Below are 7,525 nucleotides of genomic sequence, written 5' to 3' on the forward strand. Positions count from 1 at the left end.
ATGTTGGGGGTAATTGTCCATCTTCCAACTCATGGTTTAGCTCATATACTTAAGGATCATTTTGAGTTTTTTTGTGTGTGTATAAATAAAATTCTTATGTAAGTGGTTTTTGTTTTGTTTTTAAACATTTACCAAAACAAAAACTATGGGTGATAACCTCATGCTTGAGACACTACCATTCTAAGCAACCTAAGAAATCACTTCCAGTTAAACAAAAAGTTTTCCTGAAGTCATAACCTTTTAAGTTAAATAGATGGTTTTGTGGTTAATTGGACAGTTTAAAGTAGATATTTTCAAAGCAGCCATATAAGAATCTGTATCTGCCTTTCATCACAAAAATGCAATTTACTTCCAAAACTCCCCCCCCCAAAAAAAGTCTTATCTAGCTGGGCATGGTGGCACAAGCCTATAATCCCTTGGGAGGCTGAAGCAGGAGGATCTTGGGAGTGCAAGACCAACCGGGGCTACAAAGTGAGTACAAGACCAGACTGCATTGCATAGCAAGACCCTGTCTCAAAAAGGAAAAAAAAAAAAATCTTATCTCTACCAGCAACTTTCCCACCCGAATAAGGTAGCAAGTCAAAACTTGATTTGTTTGAATTCACTAAGGAAGATTTAACAAGGAAACATGAAAAATTCCTCAAGACTCATTATGTCACAGCAAGCTGAAATCTGCACTCAAAAGTCAGGATTCATATATGTCTTAAGACTTGGCTCACAGAAACCTACTGAGGGGCTAGAGGTGTTCACAACTTAGGACCTAGAATAACTGAGTGGACAAACTTATAATCTGAACTATTGACTTGCATGTTTTTTCTTGACCCCAACTTGTTCCTTGCATGTAGGCTCAATCTTTTCAGTATTCGGGTTACTGTTTTCAGTAGAAGCCAGAAAAACAACTTCGTAGTAGTCAGAATGTTATCCTAATGTATATTGTTTACTTTATTGTAAATAATGGTGAGCACTGGTCAATAAATAGTTTTATATTCCTTTAAAAAAAGAAGGAAGAATTCTATAAATAAATACATTGTTGGCTTAGAGTTTTGTACTGGAGTATAATTCATATAGAGGGAAATCTACAACCTCAATTATAACTAGATGCAAATTTTCAATAGATAAGTAGGGGACAAAGTGTGTTGCACAGTGATGAAACTTTTGCTTAGAGAAGCCATGGCCTTGGATTCCACTTGCAGCACCTCAGTTCCCCCCCCCCCCGCAAAAAAAAGGCAATAGGTAAAGCCTGGGGGCAGAGGTCCATATTCCAGGCCACCTGGACAAGCTGGCCATGAGTTCCCTCTACTTGCCATCAGCCTCTTGGCCAACTGATGACACAACCAATTTCTGCCCAGGACCTACAGCACTGCAGACCCATCAGAGCCCTGTACCAGATTCACAGACTCTCCAGACACTCCAGCAGGATGAGGAACACTCCATCAAAGTGAATGTGTGCACTAGGTAAGCTCCAAATTTAATTTATTTTATGCTGATGAGGTTTATGGGTCTTTGAAAATATGAAGCTCAGCTGTTTAGGATTTGCTTTGTTTATTTTGTTTTAATTAATGATAGTGCCTTTCTGGAGAGAAAATAGCAGTGGGAAGAAATATCGTCAGAAATTATCCATCCTAAGCCTGCATTTGGCTCTGGCTCTGAAATCAAAGAGATGTGTTAATCTCACTGTGGAGACAGAAAATGGGAGGGTCAGGATGCAGGTGGACCCACCTGAATGCGGGAAGGCAGCCAAAGGAAGCAGGAGGCCCAGCCCCACAGCCAGCTGGCCAGAGAAGGTCAGTAAAGGGCTGGCAGCTGTGGACAAGAGCTGGGATTACTGGTCTTATACATAAGACTTTCCAAATCTTCAGGTAATATAGAGTTGTGTGAAACTAGAGATCCTTATTTTCCAAGCTCCTCACAGGGTAAACATTAATATAGACTTGATTTACTTAGATTTTACAAAAGCCCTGACACCACTAGCGGTCCGCTCACCTCAGCATTCCGAGACATGACACGTCCCAACAAGGTCCCAATGCGGCTTCTCTTCTACTTCTCCTGCCTCATCAACCAGTCAGCCTAAATCAGCCCACACCCTCATGCCAAGCCTTTCCAGTCCCTGATTTTCTCTCTACAATGCCCCTCAAAATTCATCCTGGCCCAGACAATGGGGTCTCCTCTGTTCTATACCCCCAAAATCTCTGTGCATCACTCTATGATAGCCCTTTATTTTCACTACTTTCTTCTTTCCTTCTCAGTGGCAAAAAGGCAGACCCAAGATGTTGCCTAAAATATAGTCAATGGCTCGAAAACAGACAACACAACATGAACTAATGCAAAACTCATGACATCAACATGGCATTCTTATCTCTTGAGCTAAAATTCTCCACAATTCTATTTCCTAAGCAAAACACAAAGCAAAAAGATAATTTTTTAAAAATCACTAGGAAAATCACTGACAATGCTGACTGTTTTATCCCTTTTGTCCTCATTCAAGGTGTACAAGTTGTAATCACAAGGTAACTCTTGTCTGTATTCCATCAGTGGATCATGGGAGCAAGCTGAAGCTTGAGCCCTGACAGAACAGAGCAGCATGGTGACTACCCTGAGGTGCCCCTCGATGCAATAAAGCCAAGGTCACAGTCAGCAATTCCCTGGAGGGCAGGTGAGTGAGCAATAGGGGGGTGGGACAAGGAGATCTGAAGGACAGATAAGCAGACAGGTTGACTGTGTGCAGAATACACAGTGCTGGAGAAAAAATGGCTGGGTGCTGTCTGGAACAAATTCAGTACAGAGGCCTGTGTTGTCCTGAGTTGCCAGCCAAGGTAGGTCAACACCCAAAGGCACAGGCCAACAGGAGTTGGGAAAAGAAGCCACGGGGACAGAAGGAAAGACAAGTAGCAGGGATGTAGGCAAATAAATCCAAAGTTGCCTGGGCCATTGATCTGCTCAACCAAAGTCTATACAGGTATGCGCTGAGTTGGATTAACTTATCTTGACCCACCTTTAGTGATAATTCTTAGTCTTTCTTCCTCAACTGAATTCTCACTGCTGAGTGTCTAGATGAGTTCACTGAATACCTCCTCCTAAAGGCAATCTCACAAACCACCACGTAAATATACATTTATGAATGTTCAATCTAGAGTTTGGCCTGTGATAGGAAAAATGCAAAATTCAAAGCCTCGATGCAAGGTAGAGGTCATTTAGGTCAGGCCCCTCTTGTGTAGGTAAGAAAATGCAGAGCTGGGGACTTGCTTAAGGGCATATCTATTAAGGGATTGGAGCAGAATTATGATAAATGATAAAATTGTGGGGTAATTATGGGGCTGAGCATGCTCTGTAAATGATTGACATTAAGTCTCTTTTATAAGAGAAAGAAGGGTTAAGTGACTTGCCCAGACCTAGTAAGTGGCCAGCAGCCAGGAGAAAGCCCTGGACTCCACAGCAGCCCTTGTTCATCCAGGGTTCTTCATTCCACAATAAGCTGAGTCAAGAAAGACAAGGGCTGGCCCTAAACCCACATGATTGGACCCCTATGGTCCCTGTTCCCCAGGGAATGCAGAGACAATGGTGTTAGGAGCCTGTGCCCAGAAGCTGGACAGAGGGTTAGAACCCCATCATCCAGCAACTGCCATTTGAGCTGTTAAACTGAGTAAAGCAGATTGTAGTCCTAAAGGAGTGACACTCCTCCGAACTGACAAAGGCCCAACTGAACACAAGCTGAAAAAGGAAAACTTCCTGTCTCCCTCTGAGTGTCCTTATGTTGTGACATCAGTCTTCTCTTGCCTTCTGTCTGGACTTCCCTGCCTCTGATCATATGACCGACTGACTATTGACCAGAAATCTGCCTCCATCTTTGCTTCTGTGTCTACCTTTTCCTTTCTTCCCTCCCTCCCTCTCTTCCCTGCCTCCTTCTCCATTCTCTTTCTGTCCCTCCCTCCCTTTCTGCCCCTGTCTTCTTTCTTCTTCCGGGAGAGAAAGCCCAGGACACAGAGAACCATGGTGTACTGAGTGAGTCTCTTTTCTGTTATGAGACTCCCAGTATTTTTTTTTTTTTTTTTTTACAGTTATAGGCATGACCGCAGAAAACTTTTTATTACACATAGCTTTCATTGTCTTTTAATAATTGCTTCAAGATAAATTCCCAGGAGTGGGTTTGCTGGGTCAAAGAGTGAGGAAATTTTATGAGTCTTTGTAATTATTGCCAAATTGCTTTTCCGAAGAGACCAACAAGTTCCACACCCGCCACACCAAGGACCTCATAATTTCCCCTAATGTGGAACTAAAGAATTCAAAACAACCTATTATTCATTTCAAACATGTAAAATGCTATTTCATTATTATTTTAATTTGCATTTTGTTTATTGTTAATAACCCCAATTTTTTCAAATGTGTTTACTAAGCATATTCTAATGTTTATTCATGTCCCTTGTCCACTTGTCAGCACAATGTTTCTTGCTCATAGGTTAAAATGTTTGCTATAAAATTTAACCATTTGTTGGTCTTGTGTGAAGTCAACATTTCCCTCCTGTGTTTGTTTGCCTCCAGCAAACATTCTTACTCATTCATTTTATTGAAATCTAAGGAGACTTACACAAAGAAACTGCAAGCCTCTTCCTTCTCCATGTGCTAACCCCCAGCAGGAGGCAATCCCAAGAGTTCAGGGGGGTTAGCTGCACTGAATGAGGAATGGGAACAATGCAGCCTCCCACAGGGGAGGCCACTGTCAGCCAGGGGGCTGCAGAAAGGTGACTGGATCTGTTCTCTTGGCCACAAAGCGGGAGTAACCTTCAGCAGGCGGCTACTGTGAGCCTCACACCTGAAATCTTAAGCCCCAACAAGGTAGGCACCAGTATGGATAAGGCCCAGGGCCGGCCACCTTCTTCACTTAATCTCCTTGTTGTCTTTCCACTAATGAAATGCTGATATCTGACAGCAGTTTATTTGGAATTAATTTTGGTATTTGGCGTATCCGATGATTCTGAAATTGAGTATTCTTTTTTTCAAATCACTACCTGTGTAGTCAAAGACTGTAATTCCTCTTATTTTAGATGCACATATGATTTATTTATATTTTATAATAATAAGCCACCTCTGTTTATGGGCTCTTGAAAGTGTTTCAGATAAAAAATAGTGATCCATAAGGTAAAAGAGAAACTAGTGCTTAAGCAAAACATCTGTACTGCATGGCTCCTATTTTCTATTGCGCTGAGGTCTTTGGCTTAATTTAATTGAACTGTCCTGCTGCCAGCATTTTCTAATTAGCAACATGATACACTTGACTGACCAATGGATTCAGAACCAGAAACTATATTCAGGTGCCAATGATGAGACATTGTTTTGTAGCAAGTTACTTGGCCTGAACCTTTGCTATTTTTCATCAGTAAAGTAAGGATAGTAAATGCCCAGGCCTTCCTCATGCCCAAGAACACAGAGAGACTCCGTGGAAAGGTGCCCAGGGAACATGATGCAGGGCCACTCTGCCCAGTATTGCAATGATGTCTGCTATTTACATCCATCTGATGCCCGTCCACGTCCCTCGCACTGCACAGAAGCTACGAGTGTGGCATCTGAAGAGTTCAGAGAGCTGGGCTTGATCGCTGACCAGCTTTAGAGTCGCAGAAGTACACATAACTTCCTGAGCTTCACTGTGCACACTAGTAAGGGGAATTTGGTGCGTGGAAGCTTGTGGCAGCCTGTGCTCATGTAGCGCTGGATGCAAAGCAGTACTGTGCATTCATTTTCCTCAGCTCTCAAGACCCTGCTCCTCTGCTTCTACTGCATTCCTCACGTGTGCTTCAGAGAGGCACCAGGGAACCGATGAGAAGGAGAAAGAAGCAACCAGAGGTCCCTGCAGCTCCAGCCAACGGCTTGCCCCTCCTCCAGGTCTGGGCTTTTTGTAGTGGCTGGTTCCAGTCTATATTTAGGTGAGGCACAAAGCCTCATGCACTCACAGATGGAACCTTGAGAGGTGACAAGATCTCAGAAGCACGACACTCACTAGTGGATTCCTCCACCAATGAGTTTTTATCTAAATATGGTGCTGGGCGGTGAAGCCTGGTGACGCAGTTGGGGCACTGGGGCGTGGTCTATCTCCCACCCCCTGCTTTGATGTCTGTTTCCCACAGCCATGCCATGAGCTGCTTCTCCTCTGCTAGGCCACCCTTCCGTGGAGCCAGCCAACTTTGAACTGAAACCTCTACAAACTTTCCACCTTCCAGCTGTAGGTTGGGTATTTGGCCTCAGCCACAAGACAGTGACTAAGACATGGCTGTTTCCCTGCACCCCAGGACACAACTTCCATTTGCAGGTGTCTTCCCAAGGCCGGGGCTCCAATGGGCCCTTTATAGAACCAGAGGACACACAGCTTTTTTCTGTGTTGGCCTTTGGTGCTGCAAGCACTATCTTCTTAAAGTCACTTCAAAACTGATCTTTTGGGAGACCATCTGCTTGCAGCCAAAAGCAGATGTAAATCTCATGAATTCTTGTTCTAATCAAGGTAGTCTTCATAGTACAGACATTCCTAGATAGATACAGGTTTCTGCATCCTTGGAGACAACCAAATGCACACAGAAATATATTAACAAATTCCAAGAAGGTCCAAAACCAAAACCTTGAGTCAGCTACATGCCATGCAGTCCTGCAAAGCCCTGTAAAGGCAGTGACACATGTCTTCACCCTGTAGTAGCCTCTGGCTGGGTCACTGAGCCTCCGGCACTCATTACTGGAGCCCCACTGTGCTTCCTATAGAATGTGAGGAACCTACAGTGCATGTGTCTGCGCTGAAAACAGACTTGTTTTCCTTCACTATTCCCCTAGTAGAGTATAACAACTATGAGGCATGGTCAAAAACATGACTAATATTTAAACAAAATGTTTTAAAATATATTCAATCAAAAAATGGGCAACTAAAGTGAATAGTTGTACTCACTGCTCAGGAAAACAAACAGCCAAAAAATACATGAAGAAACATTCAATGTCTCTGGCAATTAGAGAAACAAAAAATTAAAACAAGACTGATATTCCATCATATGCCAGAAAGAATGACCATTATTTAAAAATTCAGATAAGCCACAGAGGAAAGTGATTGACGATGTATAGTGTGCCTAAAAAGAGTCACCTAGAGAGAAAATATTCCCTCAGACTTTCACAGAGAGCAAATTGATCAAGCAATGGCTGTGACTTGTCCAGAGTCACACTTTCAAAAGATCTACAAACTGCTGTACAGGGTTTCAGGGTAAATCCTGAGGGGATTTGATTGACCTTGTCAGATACAAAAGTTTAGCTATATAGGTCTTGCTTTAATTTGGTCTTAACCACTCAGCAGAAAAGTATAACCATGAAGTATAAAAAGTAAAGCCATATTAATATGCTGAGCTGTAAAAGGCTCAAGTCAACAAATTCTGACATATCCAATTCTGCTGATAACCCACTACCATTATGGACTACTAGACTATATTGGATTATTTTGCTGAATTCAAGCACCTACAATATTTGAATGGCAATGGAACACCCATCTCTGACAAAACAAATAAAA

The 7,525-nt window shown here is 42.7% G+C and overlaps 1 protein-coding gene across 5 annotated transcripts in view; it reads right to left on the minus strand.

The window, feature by feature from the left end:
• Window positions 1-7,525, minus strand: part of Pid1 (phosphotyrosine interaction domain containing 1) — a 250,941-nt gene that overhangs the window by 191,186 nt on the left and 52,230 nt on the right. The window lies entirely within an intron of this gene.

This window comes from Octodon degus, unplaced genomic scaffold (assembly GCF_000260255.1).
Source record: "Octodon degus isolate 3935 unplaced genomic scaffold, OctDeg1.0 scaffold00089, whole genome shotgun sequence".
NCBI lineage: Eukaryota > Metazoa > Chordata > Mammalia > Rodentia > Octodontidae > Octodon > Octodon degus.